The sequence below is a fragment of the Mesocricetus auratus genome, unplaced genomic scaffold (assembly GCF_017639785.1).
Source record: "Mesocricetus auratus isolate SY011 unplaced genomic scaffold, BCM_Maur_2.0 Super-Scaffold_6730, whole genome shotgun sequence".
NCBI lineage: Eukaryota > Metazoa > Chordata > Mammalia > Rodentia > Cricetidae > Mesocricetus > Mesocricetus auratus.
The window spans coordinates 111,968,344-111,989,609 of record NW_024429184.1 but is presented as its reverse complement, the minus strand read 5'-3'; the positions used below and the strand labels follow the sequence as shown (position 1 = coordinate 111,989,609).

Genomic DNA, 21,266 nt, shown 5'->3' with positions numbered 1-21,266 from the left:
TCAATGACGCATGTGCATGTAACACACGCACACACACACACACACACACACACACACACACTCCTATTTACTTTAAATTATCTCTAGGTTATTTATAACTAATACAATGGAAATGCCATACAGATGGCTATTGTACTATATACTATGTAGGGGGTGATGACAAGGAAAACATTCAGTACATGTTTAGTCTAGACTCAATTCCTTCTCAACATTTTACATCTGTAATTGGTTGAGTCATGAGCACAGAACTCATAATGAGGGCTAGTTATGCTTGATGATCTAGATGTCATGTTAACCATGTGCATTCTCCATCCTCATCAAGTTGGTCTGTGAAGACAATGAACAGAATTGTGTGGGAGTCAAGAATGAAAGGAAAAGGAAATTTACCTTTAAAAATATTCATGAGCAAGCTCTTCCAGAAGACACAGAGCATCTACACAAGGAGCTGGTGTGATATGGAGAATGGCAAGAAAACAGAATCCTCATGCAAATACCCCTAAATGAGTTCAGTACTGGAAATACTGGGCTGAAGTGAGGGAAAGGGTTCCAGTTGAAACTGGAAAGGTACACAGAGGACCAGCACAGTAGCCTACTGGCCATTGTATAGAATGGGAACAAAATTCCAAGTGTGATGGAGAGGAGAATTCACTTCTCAAGAGGCGTGTGGGCTGACATATGTGCTTCTTGTATCTGGCTGAACTCACCATGTGCAAAATCCACAGACTCTCAGTATCACCAGACTCCGATGCTACTTTCCTGGCCCTCCAAAGTTCTGGTTCTTTACTCCCAGCAAATATTTATTGAGAATCTATGCCATGAAAATGCTTTGTGAGTCCCTATAGTGGTCGAATAACAAAATATTGCTTTCTGCATTTTTAAATTTCCTCACCCCCACATCCACCCTCACCCCCACTCTGTGACCTGGATTGTAAAACCTCTGTGCTGTTCTGCCTAGTTCAGGGTTTTCTTTCTGCGCATTTAGTATCAACGATGATGCTAGATCACTGCCATTACTAGAAGTATTTACTACAGCACTTCTAATGCAAACAGAGCTTTCCAGCCTGCAGGCTTTGTTCTATGCCATATACATAGCTGAACACATTTGATTGCCACAAAAATGCTGCAGACTGGCTTTTGACATAGGATGGCACATTGCCTCTTTAAGTGTTCTTTTTGAAGGTTATTTTCCTCTGTTCTCTTTTCAATCCATCCTACTCATTTTATTGGCAGACTAATTGTCTCCACAACAACAGAAAATGTCCTCATATCAAGCTGAAAGCCACACAGTTCTCTGTAAGCAGCATCCCAATTTATGTTCTCCACCGTGGTCAGGGTATTTCTGGGGATTCAAAAAAAAAACCCTGTGGGGCTCCACTGCCTTCATAATACTGAGGTGGTATTTGCTTTTTACTTACAACTTCTCCTGAGTATACAGTAGTTTCCCAAGGCTGCACAGTGTGGAATATCATAGCAAACTGAGTACAGGGTACCAGAAACTGGCATTAGATAAATTTCCAAAAACAAGATGGAGCAGTACTACTTTCTTAGCTTTTTGTTTAGAAAAACTATGAAAGGAGATTCAAGTTTGACTGAGTGACAGGAAGTCGGAATGTGAAGTCTCGAGACTACATACCCACTGAATGTCTGATAACCCTGTTGAGGTTTAGTCTTAGGATAGGCAGAGGAGGGGTAGAAGTCACAGCCAGGCTGTGGAGAATCGCACAGTGACCAGTGAGAAGCAATGCCTGAAGTTCCAGTGTGTAGCCTGGAGGGACTGCAAGCTTCCTGGTGAAAGTAGGCTTCTGACTAACGTGGTACCCAAGCGATCACCATGACAACAGTTCATATAGAGTGGCTGCCCTCAGCCTGAGATGGGATATGTGGCAAATAGGACCTATAGATCCCTGAGAGAAAAGCAGAAGCAACTGGGAATGCATTTGTGGCTCCAAAGGTGAGAACATTGGACTAGAGGTCATGTTAAGTCCAAGTGGTAGCAGCAGAAGACAGTAATATTAGCTAGGAAATCAGATACAAAAATGGCTACATATAAGTATAGGAGAAAATATATTTAAAAATTTTAATCTAAACATTTATCAAACCTAATTTAAAACTTTTGTGACTCAGATAGTTAAAAGATAATCCAAAACACTTGAGCAAAAAGACATACGATTGACAAACAGGTTTCTGAAAATATGTCCCTGGAGAAATGCAAGACAGAACTACCACATATTACTGTACTCCTATAGCGAGCTTGGAGCATGGCAGAAGCGTCACTGTGGAGGAAGGAGTGGGATTCTAAGGTACAGTCTGATCGCACGTTCAGGAAACTGGCGTGTGCAGCATGCCCTTGCACCCCATGAGCAATTGGGATTACACTGTCAAGTCAATCATTAGTCTTTTCTTTCAATACATCTATTTTGAAAATAGTCTGAGCAACTGACTGTGAATATGTACGAAGTGGGTTGGACCTAACTACTTAACCAAAAAATGGTTAAGACACCAAAAGCCCTGCAAGTTTTCTGGCATGCATAGTTCCCAAGTTGCAGCTAAGAAGTATAGAGGAGGATAAGGAATAGAGGAATCTGCTCATGGGCACAGAGTGGGATGGAGCCTGGGGTCCAAGATAAAGCCTGGGCTTCTGACCTCCTTTATTCATGTATGAGCTTATTCAGTAGTACCTGGAGGCAGGTCCCAGTGACAAGGCGGATGGCCAAGGGAGGAGAGAGCCTTTTCTTGGGCTTAAGAAAGGGAAGCAGGAGACTATAGAAAGTGACTATATTTGGGGTCCCACAAGACTGAAAAATTCCCCCACCTTCAAACCAGGGAAAAGCTCAAGGAACTTGGAAGATGGCTGGATCTTGAATCCTATTCATTTGCTCCGAGAATGTTCCTGGATTTTTAATCCGACCTCAGTGCACTTCGAGGAATGACAATGTGACCCTTTTCCTGTCCTGCTCAGGGCGCCTTTCCCCACTGTTGTGCACATATTTCCATCCTCTTAAGGGGTCAGGAAAGCCCTTCATTTCAAAATCTGATTTGTCTGCATCCATAATCTTCCTGTTAGCCAGGCGATCTGCATAACAACGTGGCATGAAACATTCTTACCCATGCTTCCCAAAACACAGAAAGAAACCTCCACGATAATGGACCGCATTAACTGTCTTAAGCAGGGCCCATTTGCAGATTAAATTTGCTGAGAGGGCAGCTTGCAGCTGCCACTGTGTTGCAAGCCTCACGTGTCACCTACTGTGACACATCTTGAGAAAAGCCAGGGTCTTTTCCAGTCTGCTGATTCTCCGTTTCAATTAGAATAGATTTAGAGTCCCCAAGCTCTAGTTTCTAGGTGGCCTTGTACAATATTATTAATAATTCAATCATACCTGGGCTGATAACAGGTCACATTTCCACCACCCTACACACACAAAGCCTGGGCAGATTAAAGGTCTACTCCATGGCTAATTTCTTTAGCAGTTTCATATCTGATTGACATCCATTTATCTAATTGCTGCTAGCCGATTTAATTTCATTTTGTTAGCTTAAAAATAAACGGGAAAAACCTGTTTACTTTTTAAATATTTGGCTCATTCTTTCTCATCGCCTGAAGCCTGTTAAGATATTCTATTCCATGCGGCGGATCTTATAATTTATCAGTTTTCATTTTCCAAATTCATTTCAGCCGAGTCTCGCTATTTACAATCTGAAGTCAATATAAAGTTTAATCTTTCACTGCAAATAATTTCATGTTCGTGTGAGCTCAGTAATGAGGAGGGCAGCAGGGTGTTCACTGGCAACCTCAGAAAGTTGTAGAGACAGACATCTGAGAGAACTAAAGTTACTTTAGCCCTGTATGCACTGTGGTACTCAGGACAGATTTCTTCCCTCGGGTCTGATAAAAGGATGTAATGATTTGGGGATAAAAATTGTACGGGGTAAGTAGGAGAGCCACACCCTTAAGAGTTGTACAGCATAGTCAGCACTCATACAAGACTAGCGCGAGCGTTCCCTTCTTAGGTGTCTACAGTTGGCTTGCAGCGTGCTGCAGCTCGCTCCAGGTCCCAGTCCGGGCCCCAGTCTCTGCGCACAAGTTGCCTTGTTTGCAAAAGAAGGTTGGTTATGGTTCCTTTCCTTCCTAATTCACATTTTCGGCGGATATTTGCCTTACAGTTTTATATATGGACACTTTGAACAGACCACCCACATCTCCCACCTCCCTGTTACCCCCAGCTACCCTTCACCCCTCCACAAGCTCTCATGTTCAGGCTTTTGTTTTCATTTTATGATCCATCAAGATTAACGAAGGCCACCTGTGTGACCATGGGTTTGGTGCTATTCACTGGTATCCAGTGGGCTCACAGAAGATATACAAACAAAGATAGTGATAGTGACCCTCCCGTTCCCAGGATCTATGGGCATCCAATAGTTCAGTAGGAAAGAGCAGGGCCCTGTAGAGGTCTTGTGCAGGTCCAGTGCAGGTACCTATAGCTGATATGAGTTAATGACTGCAGCACATATACAGGTTGACAGAATGGCCTTTCTTAATCCTTCTTCCTAGCTTCTGGCACTTACAACTACCCCACTCCCAACTCTTTCACAGTGTTTCCTAGGCTTTGGGGTGCTGGTGTAAGCTACTTGTAGTAGTTTATGTTTTCTTTTTAAAAATGATGTCACCAGCTGTTCCCCAAGTGCGGCACGGTTTGTCTCCTGTGAACCTTTCGGCCAACATCTCCTAGTGCTCTTTCTGAAAGTTTTCTACACTCTGATCACACTACACACTACCACAGAACTTTTACATATGCTGTCCACAGTCTAGAAGGCTCTCCATCCATTTTCACATAGTTAACTCTGGTCTGTCCTCATTATTTCAATCACATGTCCTTAATGCTTACATAAGGCCTCTTTGACTCATAGTTGGTACTTAGGCAATCATTTATCCAATTGATTGTTACTACTTCAATTCAGTAAGTTCCCAAAGGGCAGGGATTTGGTTTGGATTAGCCGTTGGGTTCCTATCCCTATGTAATCAGTAGGTGCACAACAAACAACAAGATTGACAAAGTCATACTTTTACTGCCTTATTTGTGATAAGCACACCCTTGCCAGGTACAGGTCATGTGCTACCTCACATGGGGAGCCATTTCCTTCTGTACAGACAGCACGCCCTGCTTGTTTTTCCTCACAGTGAACTCTAAATGCCTCCTCCCACTCATTCCGCTGCTCACTTGAATCCCATTTCCTTTCTTGCAGAGCTACGTCCTCAGGCTCACCCATACTGGTTGCTACAGAGAGGTCGCGTATTATGCTTGGTTGGGCAGAGACAACAACTGATGCCACATTTCCCACACTCAGGGTTCCTTCAACACCATGGGGGATGAATCACCGGCAAGAGACACTATGGAAGTGAGTAAGTTTCCTGGAAAGCTATGGGATGCGGTAGGAAGTGACATATTTATCATTTGAGGAGACAGTGGCCACTTCCTGAATGAAGGATATATCTCTCTCCTTTCTCTCTCTCCTTTCTCTCTCTCTCTCTCTCTCTCTCTCTCTCTCTCTCTCTCTCTCTCTCTCTCTCTCTCTCTGTTCAGAATTGGTTATTTTCCTCCATCTCTCATTACATTAGTTTTGAGATGGGCTCTCTTGCTGTACCTGAAACTCACTTATTTTGGCTATACTGGCTGGTTAACTCCAGGAATTCTCCTGTTTCCAGACAGCTAGCCCTGCCTTGCCAGTTGTCTGTCTGTCTTTTCTTTCTTTCTTTCTTTCTTTCTTTCTTTCTTTCTTTCTTTCTTTCTTTCTTTCTTTCTTTCTTTCTTTTTTCTTTCTCTCCTCCCCCCTCTCTCTCCCTCCCTTCCTTAGTTTCTCTCTGTCTTTTTTTTTTTTGTGCAGGGGAGCTGCACTCAGGTCCTCATGCTGTGCAGAAAGTACTTTATGCACCACGCTGCCTCCTTAGCCATGACTAAGTAGGAATTGCTATCATGGAGAGTAGAGGCCAGGGAATGAATACTGAGGAGAAGGGCAGAGGAAAGATGTTGAGGTATTCTGCACATACTCAGAGTTGGCTCGCCCCTCAATTCCTTTTTCTTTCAACTGCTCATTTGTCTATTGGCCCCTGTGTTCATTCCTAGCAAACAGTAAGTTCTGCCACACTGGCAAATTCTAAGCTGATGTGCAAATATAACTGTAAGACAAAAGACAAGTCTCATGCATGCTCTCTTCAGAACTATCTACTGATGTGCCTCCATCCTGTGTATATCCAAGACAAGTTATTAAACTTGTGTCATGTGTCCAACCCTTCATTGGATACCTGTGAACAGCTTCATTTTAGACCCTTCATCCTGCGGAGATCTTGTCTGACTGGGAAGGAAAGGTATTCTAGAGGCATAACTAAGTTTAATTTTGGCTCAAAGACTTTTTGCTGTGATTTCAGAGGCATACTGTAAGCCAAGAGCTTCAAATAAAAACAATGATAACCCAGTATCCATTCCTATTATCAGTACTCTCATTGTCTATTCCTGATAGTAGGAGAAAAGAGAAAGGACTGGTGCTGAGGTAACTGCCTGACTCCTGACGGAGGGAGGGAGGGAGGGAGGGAGGAAGGGAGGGAGGGAGGGAGAGAGGGATCCACGGGCTTTACACTCATTAGTGCGACTGACAACATAACCCAAACTTTCAGATTAGCTCAATAGCCCCGTCAGAAGCACCTGAACGAATCCCCCACGTGGTAGAAATGGGCAGAAATAGAGGTTACTATGTATCACCAGGGAACACTGAAATTCCATTTTCATCTGAGCCCTCTCTACTTTTTGACTTCCCTCCTTGCAATAATTTTTTTCCCAAATCTGTCAAATTAAAATGAGTCAGTCTCTTAATCTCCCTTTGCCCTTTCCCTGAGGGATTCCACAGGGCACAGTCCTTGATTTATGGCTTCATATCCATTTTGGAAAGGTGAAACTGAATTGAACAGGGAGAATTGGAGGAACTTGGCCTTCCTTTCAAATAAACACAATAAATGTACTTGAGTTGGTAGCTCAAGTTCAAGGCCTCCAAGCTGAGCTCATAAATCCTTTTGTGAATCCACGTAAGACCCTAAAGAGAAATTCGATGATATAGAGCTCCCCATCTTCATATTTCCTATGCTCCACAGCGGTGACAGTGACCCAGTGTTTTCTGTTTTCTTCTCACAAAGCCCTTGGTTTTTGTTTTGTTTTTTTAAGTTCAGGGGAAACCTAACTCCAAAACTCTGTGGTTATAAACAACAGAGACAATGGCATGGTGGAGAGCAGGTGGGTTTGAGAGGCAATATTAACTCTGCCCATATGAAATAACAACAAGTATAAATATTTAATTCTAATGTTTGGAAAGGAGGAGTTCCTTGAAAGTTGATTTTAATGCGTATGTAAATTAATTATGATTCATGACATTCCTTACACAAATCATTTATTTCAGAAAATGATGCAATCACTTAAAAACAATATTGACATTTTGAGTGTTACAATACCCTTAAAGAGGTATTTTATATCTGTCTGCAAAGGGGACCTCCCAATATGAACAAGATGAAATGCTGAGTTCTGGCCACCACGGCTTCAGTTGGTATACTTGTACAAGTTGGGTTTTAGAGACGATCATTAATGGAGCCCTTTGGGAAGTGCGGATGGGGGGAGGTAGCAGTTAAAAAAAATCTCCCCAGGATACATGCTAATGATCTTTGTGATTTCTTAGAAACCATTTTTAAAATCTCTGGCCATGTTCTAATTCAGTATATGTCTGTAACCATTTCCAAATTTGATTTCCTCCTAGTATAGTTAGCTAAAAAAACAAAAAGTATTTAAAATCTGGGATCCAATTAAACATTCAAATGACAAAAGAAGTTGTTTTCAACCAGTTTGACTACGATCTAAAGAAGACACACCCAGAGATGACCCTGATGAAGAATACCAGTCACATGCTGGTGCCCCAAAAAAGCAAGAGATTTTTTTCAACAACAACCTGCTGTGTCAGGCTCCATCCTGACACAAAGATATGGGTTTAATGACCCTATAGGAGCTCCAAGGAGACTTGGCAGGGGCTGTTATATCTGCTGAAGTTTGAGGCCTGAGCACTTCAATTCTTTCTCCAGCTCAAAACCATCTCCCACTAACTTCCTGCCTTCAGAACTAGAATCAACAGTGACTTATACAAGCATAACTATCATAAAGACAGTCCAGTTAAAGCATATAGTTTTATACAAGGCCAGGATATCATTGTTCCCTTCTTGTTTATTTAAAAGAAAATTCCACGGTCCTATTTCCTACGTGGCCCCAAACGTCCTTACTTTGCTTCAAGACTTTGGTCTGTGCCACACCACCACCATTTTTATTTGCCAGCTCCAACATTCGTCTCACTGTTTCCCACTTTTGTCCCCTGAAATCTAGTGCACTTTGTTAAGTAGCCAGAGAAAGCACATTTTAGGGAAATCAGAGTATGCTGGGTTTCTATATAAAAATCTTTCAACGTCTTCTCATTGTATTCAGCATAAAACAAAATTGCTCACCCTGGCATTTAACTAAAAGTATCCTTCCCATGTTTTTTTTTGGCAGACTTAGCCTTTCTCATTCATACATCACATCTCCGCCTACCTGATCAACCTAGAGGAGTCTCTCAGTTTCTCTTTCCTTCCCTCCCCCCTCTCTCTGACTCTCTCTCTCTCTCTCTCTCTCTCTCTCTCTCTCTCTCTCTCTCTCTACACACACACACACACACACACACACACACACACACAGATATTTGAAATTTCTGTAATTATAGTCTCTCCAGAATAATAACACATAAAACTTCAGCAACCTTAGCAGTTCACAGCCACCGAAGATGTTCAGTCTGTGCATTACAATGATGATGCCCATCAGTGTAATAGTGACACACATCCTAGGGTTAACCAACCTCCTTCTAACTGGATTTAAGGTCTGCTTCTTGGGAGGAAGTATTGTAATTATGACTGAGAGCACTCGGTTTGGGAGCTCACAGGCCCCAGGGGTAAAAGTATTATTATTTTGCTATATGAATGTAGCATCAGGCTGCTTTCTAAACCCTATCTCTATACCCATCAATTAGCGCAGCTCCTGAACCTCGTTAAAGAAGTCTCCTCTTACGATGGATGTTTATTAAAACTGAAATGCAAACCTGTGCGGAGAGTAGGTGTGGAGTCCTCAGTTACAAATGAGACATCTATTTTAATCCCTCCCCGCAACGTTCATGGACCACTGTGGGAGATTGCAGCATGGAAAGGGTTTAAGAGCCAGAGGTCAGGGAGGACCAGGGCCATCACATCCATGAACTCTCAGTGGCTGTGGCTGCCTGCAGAAGATCTGAAGAAGATCAAGTCTTCAACGTTCCAGTGTGGCTGTGTGTGTGTGGGTGGCTCACAAGCTCCAACCCCTAACTAGGGATCTAGTGACACTGGATGGCTTCTGAGGGAAGAAAAGCCAGTTTCTTTCCGTGTGTAGCTCCTGGTAGGTTTGACCACACTCCAGAAGATGATCCTACACCCCAGGACACATGGGCAATATAAATTAAACTTGGTGGGTCATAAAAAATGAGGGAATTTAGAGGGTACAGAGGTGGGGTGAACCTGGAAGGAGTTATGGGAGGTGGGGAGTAAGGAGTGATTATAACCAAAATACATTGCATGTCTAAAAAATCATCTACTTAAGAAAAAAGATGTTCCTTTACCTGAGTCTAGCTGTCACTGTCAGGTGCAAACCTAGAGAGGGAATATGCCAGGTCATTACATTTGATAATAGGTCAGACTCAGTATAAACTCAATGCTGTGTTGAGCACTGGTAAAGGAAATCATTATTTTTATTCACTTTGAAGTGGTCTATACAACAAACTCCTAGTTTGTATCTAGATATCTATTCTCAAACCCCACATTAGCTGCAAGACCAAGCTGATTTTTTTAAAGGGCATTTGAGTTTTTGAGTCATTTAAGACCCAGAAAAATCAAATGGAGATGAGATTCTAACCAGAAGTTCCCAGATATTCATTTTTGACAACTTGAGAGAATGTTCTCTTCCTCTGAGGGGACAGTAGGTATTGCCATATTTTAGTCAAGTGTCTTCAACTGTGCAAGTTATGAGTACTTGGCAGAGAGTGACAAAGAAAACAAGAGATTTCTCTGGCTTCTTGTTTGTCTGCCTTATGGCTATTGATCTCCCAAAGTCACACCCAAAATCTGGCATAATATTGGCATTCAAAATCCATGGGGTCGGTGACTGAATGTGTACAGCTACCGTGTGGCATGGCAGGGAGTCTAAGATTTCTCTGACTACAGATCCTTTGTGGTCACTGCATATTGACCTCTGTCGTTTGAGTAGGCATGGCAAGGTTTCCCGGTACCACTCTTTGACCCTTGCTGCTCCAGGATTGTCATTCTCTGTGTTTGTATTTTTCTTATCAACTATCTGTAGTTGTCCTCACCATTCATTTGCTTCGAGTCAGGGGCATTCTTTGCACGCATGGCATAGGAACTCAAGACCCCAAACTAATATGCGCCCTGCTCTTAGTCTCAGGGATTATTGATGCAAGTGGCAGCTTCATTTGATAGATAAGGATCTTCACTTAACAGAGATGTTTGGATTTACGCTCAAGGGCACACATGCTGGGCAGGCCTGGTGCCAGAATCTCACCGCTGAGGTCACCTCACAGTTTTATATAAATAAAATGGGCTACAGATTCACCATTGACCATCTGAGTGCCAACTAAAATTCTAATACTACTGTACAGCCCGTCAGACATTTTAAGTGTTTAATGCAATCTTAGGTCACAGTGTAAACACAGCAAGCCCTAAGATGAAGGAAGTGAACAGTGTGAGGAACAGAAAAGAGCCAGTTTGGTTTCCTCCTCTTTCACAGAGTGCTGCAGTTGTCACTGCTACATAGGAATGCAGAGCATTTGACAAGGAGGCGCTGAGCTATTTGACCTCGGTGAATGCATACGTGTCATCTTGCTGTCCACGTCTGCTTCTCAGGGATGCCAACTTAAGCCTGGAGTGTTTGAATCTCCTCTCCACCACTCCTGTCTGCTCCAGCCCCTCCCCGCCCCTGGCTTTCCTTGTAAACATATAATCTGGCCCACCTGCATTTTCTGTGTGTTTAGACCCCATCAATTATGGGAAGGACAGAACTTCCAGAAAGAATTATGACCTCATCATTTAACAAGCGTGTGAATTCATTGAGGGGTCCCTAAGGGGGATGAGTAGAAAAGCCAGAAGAAGAAGCTGGCTTAGGCTCTGTACTTTGTCTGCCACTTGTCAACGATGGTTTCACAAGTCTTTCCAGACACAGCCACTCAGGCTTCTTCCCACATCGCAGGCAGAATTCTGGCCTTTTATCTGACGCTGGTAATGCAGAGAGGACTGACTACCAGCTGAGATGCCACCTGGCCAACCCAAGGGCTACTGGGTGCTTGCACTGTAGGCCAAGCTTCTCCTGGCTCTACAGAACATTCCTACTTTCATCTTCTAAGGACTTCGCCCACCTGTTATGAAAAAGTCTAAACGTTTTAACCAAGTTTGTGAGACTCTCTGCTTACCTTTGCCCTCTCTGAAATCTCATGCTGTTTTGGAGGTTTCTAGAACTGCTTGGTTTTATCTGTGTTCAGTTTCTTTGGTCCCCCCTGTGTTTTGCTGTTTTCCCTTGTGTTTTGCTTTTTGAGGATGACCGCTGATAAGTGATGTCTTCTGCTTTTCCCTGGGCTGACCCACTCTAAGACTCTGGTGTATTTTCATTAGAGCATCTCTAACTCCCTGAAGTAGGTGCAGTTCCCTGCCATTCACATTTCTTTGTCCTCTGCTTCCTACATCTCTATTCAAAGTGACTAAATGTTTACTTTGATATGGTTTGAACATAGAATGTCCCCCATAGGCTAATGTACTTAAGCCTTTGATTCCCCCAGCTTTGTGTGGGTTCAGAACCTTTGAGACGTGGGGTCTAGCTAGAGGAAATGGGTTGCTAGATGGCAGGCCTTGAAGTTTATAGTTCACACTGATTCTTGTCACTTTCTGCTTCCTGATCCTTCCAGATGTGAGCAAGCGGCCTACTGTTCCTGCTGCCACAGTTGAGACTGTTCTTACCATCCTGCTTCCCTACCAAGATGGACTGTACCCTCAAACACTGAGCCAAAATAAACCCTGTCTCCCTTAAATTACCTCGTGTCAGGTGTTTGATGGCAACAACAATAAAAGTAGCAACTATACAGTCTTTGTACTGGATTTGGCCTCTGTGGAGACTGGCAGCATTCCTAACTCACAGCTGTTCCCCTAGTATCCAGTTGAATGCCTGACACATAAACCGACCCTGAATAAATGAATGGAAATCAATTATATGCAAAATCTGCAAAAGTGCTCTCATTTTTTTGATGGGGAAAGAGGTTAAAAGGGGTTAAATAAGTTACCTAAGGGTGCACAATTAGCAAATTGAGACGACACTAAGCTTTGAGCTGAAGATGGATTTCCAAATCCATGGTTCACAATGGAATTGTAGCATTCGCCTTTGTAAAATTTCTTACAGCTATCACAGAAAAAATGGGTATAGACTGTTTGTCTTTGAGTACAAATGAGCAGAAAAGGCTGCCAGGATTCTGATCTTTCTCTTATGTGATGTCACTGCTCTGTGAAAGAATCCAGGTGCTCCTGCCTCTTTTCTGTACCCTGAAACATGGCTTCTGACTCTCAACCATAGGTGGTAGTGGATCCCAGCAACCTACATCACTATCATTTAGCACTCCCTACAGATCTGCATAGAAAGGAGAAAAAAAGAGAAAGAAGCCAGAGTGACTTTCTTACATTCCTAGAGAGGTTGCCCAGGCAACAAAGACAGACCCAGCTGAGACATGCCACAGCATCTGCACATTCTCTCAGACTGATGCCTGATTCTGCGGGGAAGCAGCCAACTGTACTAACATACCCTTTTAACAGTGTGCCATCAAAAGCCTCACCTGGACACAAAATGCCCCACAGACAGCTAAAACAACAGCTCTAGATTCTAACTATATGGTCAGATGAGAAGCTCTGTGTTTGAGCTACAGGTGAAAAGCTTAGTAGTTCAATTTTGTAGCTGTCAAAAGGGAAAATTGGCCACTGAATTACACATTCATTTAAAAAAATTGAGTTAGTTCATACAATGGCAGCTGCTGACACAGCCTGTTGCTTAATAGCTGTGTCACTTTCCATAATGTCCCCATCATGAATTTGTTTGTCTATATAATGGACTTCTAAACATGAGTAATTACCAAAGATACTTTAGTGAGAACTGATAAAATGCTGGCAAAGTAGATAATTTGCGATTATTAGGGATTATTTGGGTTTCTTTCTATCCGAAACAGCAGTCTGATGTCACTGCTTCGAGAAAGAATCCAGGTGCTCTTGCCTCTTTTCTGCACCCTGAAACATTCTTTTGTTTCTATTTGTTGGCTTAAAATTTGTGGAGAAACAAAGTAGTACTGTGTTTGCTCCCATAACTAGTAACATGGATTACAAACTCTGCATGTGGGCTGTCTTTGTTATACACAGTAACACCTTCACCCAGCTGGGCAGAGCTCAGGACATACATAACCAGGGGAAATGAACTTGAAGCATCAAACATGGTGTGTGCAGACAGGAGAAAACAGTGTAGGATGCAGGTCTTTGGTGGAAGATGCACTCTCCTGAGAGCTGCTCAATGGGTTCTTCAGGGAGGCAGCGATAATGTACATAACCTGATCATTTTGTTCACAAGCACTTTCCACCTGAGGTATCCCAGCACAGGCGCTGTTCTTTGCTGCTCTGTCAGTCTCTGTCAGAAGACAGACTTCAGAGGCTTGCCGATGTATGGAGACAAGAGAAGACAAGGCTGGCCATAGGCAGGGAGGCCCAGAGCAGCCTGCTCTCAACCTGGAGCATTTTATGTATGCATATGAATGTATATACATGTTTGTGTTTATGTGTGCCAGTGTGTGCTTTTATATGCATATGTGTGTATGTGTAATGCATATGTATATTAGTATGTATATATGTGTGTGCATGTATATGCTTATTGTATGTATGTATGTGTATTGTATATATGTGTGTGTGTGTGTGCATGTGTGTTTGTATATGAAGAGTGAGTTACTATGTTAGCTATATACACCCATCTTTTTTAAATGCCCAAATATGCTTTCATTATATTAGAGAGCTATTTTTCAGGCATAATTTATAATTTTTAATTTACTCTTTGACCATCAAAACCTCTTTGAAGAAAATTTAAATGGAATAAACTATGTATGTGACTATTTCTTTAAATTAAACTATTTCTGAAAAAATCAGCTTTTTTTAGGGTGCAGGGCACAATGTGTTGTCTGTGGCCTTTGTTCTTGAGTTCTGAAAAATCCCCAGAAGCAAATAAACAACCTCCAAATGCTTATTTGAAAAGCTAGCACCACCAGTGACTCATTATTTGCAAACCATCTAGAATTTTTAAGAATACACCTCATGAAGTACTAATTAATAAAATATATGTCTTATTAATGTCCATATAATAATTACCCAGATCACAATTCCATCTGCTAAGTAGTCAGCAAACAAGACAAATGACTGTGTTCGGTTAAACAGATTATCAAATGCCTTTGGGAGAACAATCTAATAGCCCCAACTAAACCATGAATCAAATAGCCACTCCTTTTGCCACGTGGGCAGGCAGCAGCGATACCATCTCCCGTGTGAGGGAGGACAGAGCAGAGGAGACACGCAGCACCTCTCTCTCTAGAGAAGGCATTCATGCAAGTGATGTGGCCCAGGTGTTTGTTTCTCAGAGCCCTGTCCTGAAGCTTAAGATTTGGTCTCATGAAAAGGTGCAAGAAAAAAGTTCCCAAAGAATGTCACTTCCAGTTAAGCCCTAGCCTACCCGCAGCGTTCTGTGAAGTTTCTCAGCTCCTAATACAGAGAAGGAATTTCATCTTCCTGTGCGCGCGTCATTTCATCTCTGCCTCTCTTGTGACAGTCATTACCCAAATGTCTCACAGCTTGGGACAGGCACCTTGAGAACAGAGACCACCTCTTCTGAATCTCTTAGCGGCAACAACAACAACATCCAGCAATGACAACAAACCATGACTAAGTACCATTTCTAGTGACGTTGAGTGTACCAGTCACTTGGATGCATGCTTTAATTTTCTCAGCCGCTAATTCTTTGAGACATGTCACTTCATTTTCAGAATTCACAGTGCCACATCCTCGCATTGAGTATGGCACTTCCCTGAGGATGAATGACAAAGCTTGGACTTGTTTCTAAATGTGGAAGCTTCTCAGTCTGCTCTCTGAAACACTAGGCTTATATGCATGTATGCATGACTTGTACCTGCTCCAAGCAGTGCCTAGGTCAGGGCTCGGCATTAACAGACACTGATGCGAGCTGCATCCTTATCTGTAGTTTCTGCCTGCGTGTTCATTTTTACCAGGCTCATTTGCTGTCCAATGCTATCGTTTGCCCTGTTACTACTTGTTTTCCTGGAAGGCTCCTCTTACCTTTTTGTGGCTGTTGTTAATATAATCATCTCTCCGGGGCTCTCCTTTCTAGCTCCGCATCTGTCAGGGTGACATTCACAATTGGTCTCTCTCTTCTGTTGTTGTTCTGGGGTTACTCACATGTTGGGTTGCAGACTAGTTGGTAGGAGGCAGCCCAGTGTCCCTGACTTCCTCCCAGCTCTCTTCAGCATCATGGGCAGTCTGGTCTGACAGGACAAGAGCCCAGAACCTATTGGCCACTGACTTCACAATAGTCAATGTTTCCTGCTGATGGGGTAAGGGGCTTTTGCTGGTTTCATACTCTCGGTACACAGAATTTTCTTCCATCCTGATCATCATACTTCTGCCATGCATCCCGTGGACTTGGAGGCTTTGCCCTTGACTCTTACCTCTAGAATAGAACTATGGCTGGTTCACACCAGTCAGCACTTGGAAGAAAAAAAATGCTTCTAGATTTGTAAATTCAGCAACAAAGACGTTTCTTCCTCCTTACTGAACAATCATGTAGAAAGGAAAAGTTATTGGGTGATTTTGGAACCATGAAGAAATCCAACTTCCAGAATAAGAAAGATACTGTAAAAATCTTAAGAACAAACTTGGAAAGGAATTGGTTTGGATGATTAGTGAAACCACCTAATCAAGCCTTGTTCCAAAGCCTTTTCTGGGTTTTTCTATGAAAGAGAGTTGTGATTCTCTTTTGATCAAGATGGTTTTGAGGTTCAGATTTTCTCTGACTCAGAAATGGAAAGATTTTTAATAAACACAAGTGACAGTTCCTGCTCATTGTCACCACCCCCCACTACCCCAGAAATACAAACCTCACAGTGGTCTGAAGGATCAGAGAGTTTTCCTTAGTGGCTTATCCCAGTTCTCAGCCAGGAAAGCCTGGCTGCTAAAACTGGCTTACATGTTTTAAGTATGATCACACAGTACTGTCATGTATGTTGATGCTAGTGAAGCCTCCCCAGTGCTTTTTGTCTATGGTTGTCACAAAGCCTGATTGTGAAGATGTGATGAGATCATTACCATGGGACCAGACGTCATAGCCACATTCACAAGCAGGCCAGCCCACTGCAGCAAAAACCATGGGGCCCCTGCCAGGGTATCGTTTATATTAAATGTTTCCAGATGAATGGACAACTATCAGTTACTTAGAAAATGAGTGTTCTCTCAGTCCTATATGGGATGCTTTCATGAAGTCCCTGTCTCTAGAGCTCAGGTAACTCCACAGAAGAGAAGGTGAAAAGAGTGTAAGAACCAGAGAGGACGGAGGATACCAAGAAAACAAGACCCTGTAAATCATCACAACCAAAGCTCATACGAACTCATACTGAAACAGCACACACAGGGCCTGCATGGGTCTGCACCAGTTCATCTGCATATATGTGATGGCTACCAGTTTAGAGTTCTTATGGGACACCTAAGTGAGTGAATGAGTGCGTCTCTGACTCTTGTGCCTGCTAGCTGGCACTTCCTTCTGTTGGTTTGTCTTGTCCAACTTTGGTGTGATAGGTTTTTTTTATCTTATTATGTGCTATTTTTTATGTTTTTAAAAAATGAAAGAAAATGCAACTGCTAGGGTAAAGGTTAACAACTGAACAATCATTTGTGCCTGGAAAGGAAAATCAGTTTTCCTCCAATGGAGTGACATGGGGTATGCCAACCACCCCAGGACAGGCCTCATGTTCAGGAGTAGTTGACCAACATGGGATAGACCACACAGTTTCTTTTGTGTGCTTTTATTTGGTTACAGTTTTATGGGTTTTGTTTTCCTTTCATTTTTGGCACGATTTGTTTTGTGTTCTTGTTTTTTTGGGGGGGTTGTTGTTATATTGGATTTTAATGTTTTTTTTTTAGAAAGAATTTAAAGTTGGTGGGTATGGAGGATATCTGGAAGGGCTTGGGGGAAGGGAAGAATATGATCAAACTATATTTAATTTTAAAAATTGTTTTAAATGATAAAATATAGTACAATACGGTATAATTAAAAGGGAGGGAGGGAAGGGGGAAGGAAGAAGAAAGGAAGGAAGGAAGGAGGGAAGGAAGAAGGAATGAAGGCTACTTCTCTGAGTTGGCCACACTGCATTTGCTTACAATAACAGCAACCCTAGAGAATTTCAGTGGTGAGTAGACAAAGGAGGGACTCACAAGCGCTAACCCACACCAATCTGCAGCAGAGTGTGTGCAAACATCACTGCCTTATGTTGGTGGGACGGCTGGGACTTGATCTTTCTAAGTTGTATTTACAAAGGATGCCCTGTGCCTAATGCTGGACATTATTTACAAGTATAGAAAAAACAGGAGTATCAAAAGCAAAAGGCATTGGATCTCCCAAGGCATTTATTCAGAGAGTGGGGCAATGAGGCAGCATTAGTTCCTGCTTGCTTTCAGGTCCAGTTTCATGGTAAAGACGGTGAAGAGTCTTGTGACCAGAAGGACACTGTGCTTGACTTAATGACCTATTGCCCCCCACCTTGAAATTTGAAATCCATTTTGAATGAGGGGCCCTACATTTTTTTGCCCTGGGTTAACAATTCTATAGGCAGTCCTTATTATAAATATTATTAATCTCCACTGCCATCTACATTGAAACCACATGAGGGAAGAACAGAGATTCTGCCAGATTCCTCTTTGATGGTCCGATGACTTCTTAGGCTTTCTGACCACTTGTATCTCCTTGATTATAACATTTTTGTTGAATAAATACTCTTAGTGAGCCTTTGTAGTTTTCTGTTCACTCTATGTCTCTTTATGTGTATACAATGCATGTGCAGTGCATATGTACCTATAGTGCATATTCGTGTGTGTGTGTGTGTGTGTGTGTGACATCACATCACATCAAAAGATAATATCAGGTTTTAGTTTCATCCTTCCACCTTGTTTGAGGTGGGGGTCTGTTGTTCCCTGTTGTCTTAGTAAAGATCATGACCAAAAGCAACTTGAGTCATAAAGGGTTTATTTCAGCTTACACTTCCAGGTAACAGTCAGTCAGGGTCAAGCAAAACAGAAACCAAAGTAGAAGCCAAGGAGTGTGGCTGCTTACTGGCTTGCCTTGTTGGCTTTCTCATGTACCCCAGGACTACCTGCCTAAGGGTGGCACCACCCACAGTGGGCAGGGCCTCTCACATCAATCTTTAATCAAGAAAATCCCCTGCAGGATTTGCCTGCAGGCAACCAATGATGACTTTTCTCAACTGAGGTAACTGTAGCTTGTGTCTAATTGACAGACAAAATAAATGAATGAATAAATGAATAAATGAATAAATAAATAAATAAATAAATAAATAACCAGGACAACCATCTTCATGTGTATACACTGGGTTAGCTGATGGACAAATTTTTACAGGTGTTCTTGTCTCCATACCTGATCTTGTCATAGGCATGTTGGGATGGCACATGCAACTTTTTGTGACTTTCTAGGGATCCAAATCCCTGTTCCCATGTTTGTATGGCAACTGCTTTATCTATTGAGCCATCTCCTCATTCCCATTTGCTCTATTTTTGTGTTCCCTTTGTGGCATTTGCTCTGGGCTTGTACTATTACTAAGTGTCACTGCCTTCTCCTGATTAATTAAGATTAAAACAAGATCTTTGCTACAATGTAATCCACCCCCTGTTTCACCCTTGTGCTATTACTATTATAGACATCATAGACTTAACACCACAATATTAAAATGGTTCCAACAGAAGCCTACATCCTTTAAAGAAACTGGGGGAAATGATACAAATGTATTCTTTTACACCAAGTCTTGTATTTATCACGTGAAGCCTTCCTTTCTTCCTGTGGATCCATGTCACCTTCTGATGTCACATGTGCAGAGCTTCCTCCCTTCATCTGTTCTCATCAGACACATCTGCTAGAAACTCACACACTCAAGTGCCTGGTGATCTGCGAAGGTTTTGCTCATGTCGTCGAAGAACAGTTCTGTTTGACACAGAATTCCTGTTTGACAGTGTTTTCTTCCTGTACTGTGGGTGTGTCACCGTCTGTCTTCTGCCACCAGTGGCTTTGGATGACAGCAACTTGGCTGTACTGATATTCACCTCTCTGCAACGAGTCACTTTTCTCTTGCTGCTTTCAACGAGCGAATTTCTTTTGAGATTTGGCTCTCAGTTTGGCCAGGATGGTAAAGGGGTTAAACCTATTTGCAGTTAAAGTTCTTTTGTTTCTTTAAGATTCTCAGATACATGAATTCTTTAATAAGAAACAAATATGGAAGTTTTATACTGTTTTCTTCCCCCTCCCCCATCCTTATATTCCCTCTTCTCTTCTGTAGACTGGGTCTCATTTTGTAACCCGGCTTGAGCAGAACACACTATATAAAGTAGGCTGACCTCCAACTCATAGCAATCCTCCTGCTTCTGCCTCCCAAGTGTTAGGATTAGAGATGTACGCATCTCTGGCTTTCAGTGAATTTTGCTGTGTGTTTCTTTTCTCTCCTGTGAGACTTATTTCATGACTGGTAATCTGTCTTGGCCCACTGAGGTCGGTTATCTTACTTCTATTGATTTATGGCTCACCGAGTCTTCTCTCAAGCCTGCTATTACTTCAAACATAAACAACAGTGGTCATCAAGGGAAAGAATATGAGAGATCTCTAGTGGATTTTCTCATATCCATTGTTTCTCCTGCTCCTAGAAGTTCCATTTGCCACATCTTGGTCATCTCTATGTCGTTATTAGAGACCTCTATTTGTTGACCTGCTGTTACTCCGCTGTCTTTTAATTCTTTCATGACAGTGTGCTTTAGTTTTTTAAAAAATATTTACTTTGAAGCCTTTGTCTGCTAACATCTTGTAACATTGTCACGATTGCTGGCTACTTTTCTTGAATGTGGACCACACTTGCTTGGCACACAGCAGTATTATTTTTTAAATGGGACCTTTCTGATCATGTTACTCTTGAGTTCTGAGTTCTGATATCCTTTTCCTTCATGGACACTATGATTTATGCTTATAGTTTCCCCAGACTAAATCTGCTCCTCTTATGCCTACCAATGACTGTGTATTTTTATGCCTACCAATGACTGTGTATTTTTATGCCTACCTATGACTGTGATTTTTATGCCTACCAATGACCGTGTATTTTTAATTTGTGCCCTGAAACCCTGAACCACTGGGACCTCCATCTTTGCAGGGGATGCTCTTTGTGGCAGAGGCAGATATTCAAGTTTAGGCTTCGTCGTCAAGCCTTGTCCAGTTTTGGTTTCTGTTGGATTCTTTTATGACTCACATGTACATGATATTAACCAGGAGCATGGGGAGGTTTATTTTCCCTCTAGTGTCTCCATGGGCAGAGCTTCAGGCAACGGAACAGTTCCCAGATGCAAATGTGACCTCAGGTTAGGGTAGCCAATGACCCTCTCAACCCACCTTCTTCCAAGACCATCATTTCTGGGCTGAGTACATACACTATTAACTTCTTCAAATGCCTGAGTCCTGTCTACAGAAAAGCTGTTGGTCACCAGGACTTGGCCCACTTTGTCAGAATATACATGCTAGAGTGGGGGGGGGTGAGAGATGCTTTAGGCTACACCATCTCAAATACATACTATTCCGATACAAACCTCAGTGTGTTTGTTTATTTGTTTAGGATAGTGTGTGTCTTGAATGAGAATGACTCCCATAGGTGCATATATTTGAATACTTGGTCCCCAGTTGGGGGGACTCTTTGGGAATGACTAGGAGGTTGCTATCTGGTTTGAGGAAGTACAGCACTGGGAAGAGCCTGGAGGTTTCCAAGGATGCATACCAATCCCA

The 21,266-nt window shown here is 42.4% G+C and overlaps 1 protein-coding gene and 1 long non-coding RNA gene across 6 annotated transcripts in view; one reads left to right on the top strand and one right to left on the bottom strand.

The window, feature by feature from the left end:
- The window catches only part of Ppp2r2b (protein phosphatase 2 regulatory subunit Bbeta), a 390,383-nt gene that overhangs the window by 263,068 nt on the left and 106,049 nt on the right, over positions 1 to 21,266 (bottom strand). Inside the window, exons 1-2 of one of the 5 annotated variants that reach the window (XM_040741869.1) lie at positions 15,509 to 15,691; positions 9,703 to 9,733 (exon numbers count right to left, since the gene is read on the bottom strand). The exons of the other annotated variants lie outside the window; for them this stretch is intronic. The gene's annotated coding sequence lies outside the window, so the exon portion shown is untranslated. Of the gene's footprint in view, positions 1 to 9,702; positions 9,734 to 15,508; positions 15,692 to 21,266 lie in introns of those variants that run through there. 5 annotated transcript variants of the gene reach the window in all.
- LOC121138879 lies at positions 5,231 to 12,177 on the top strand. The gene is made up of 2 exons (XR_005875761.1): positions 5,231 to 5,397; positions 12,052 to 12,177. It is a non-coding gene; the product is annotated as an uncharacterized LOC121138879 (long non-coding RNA).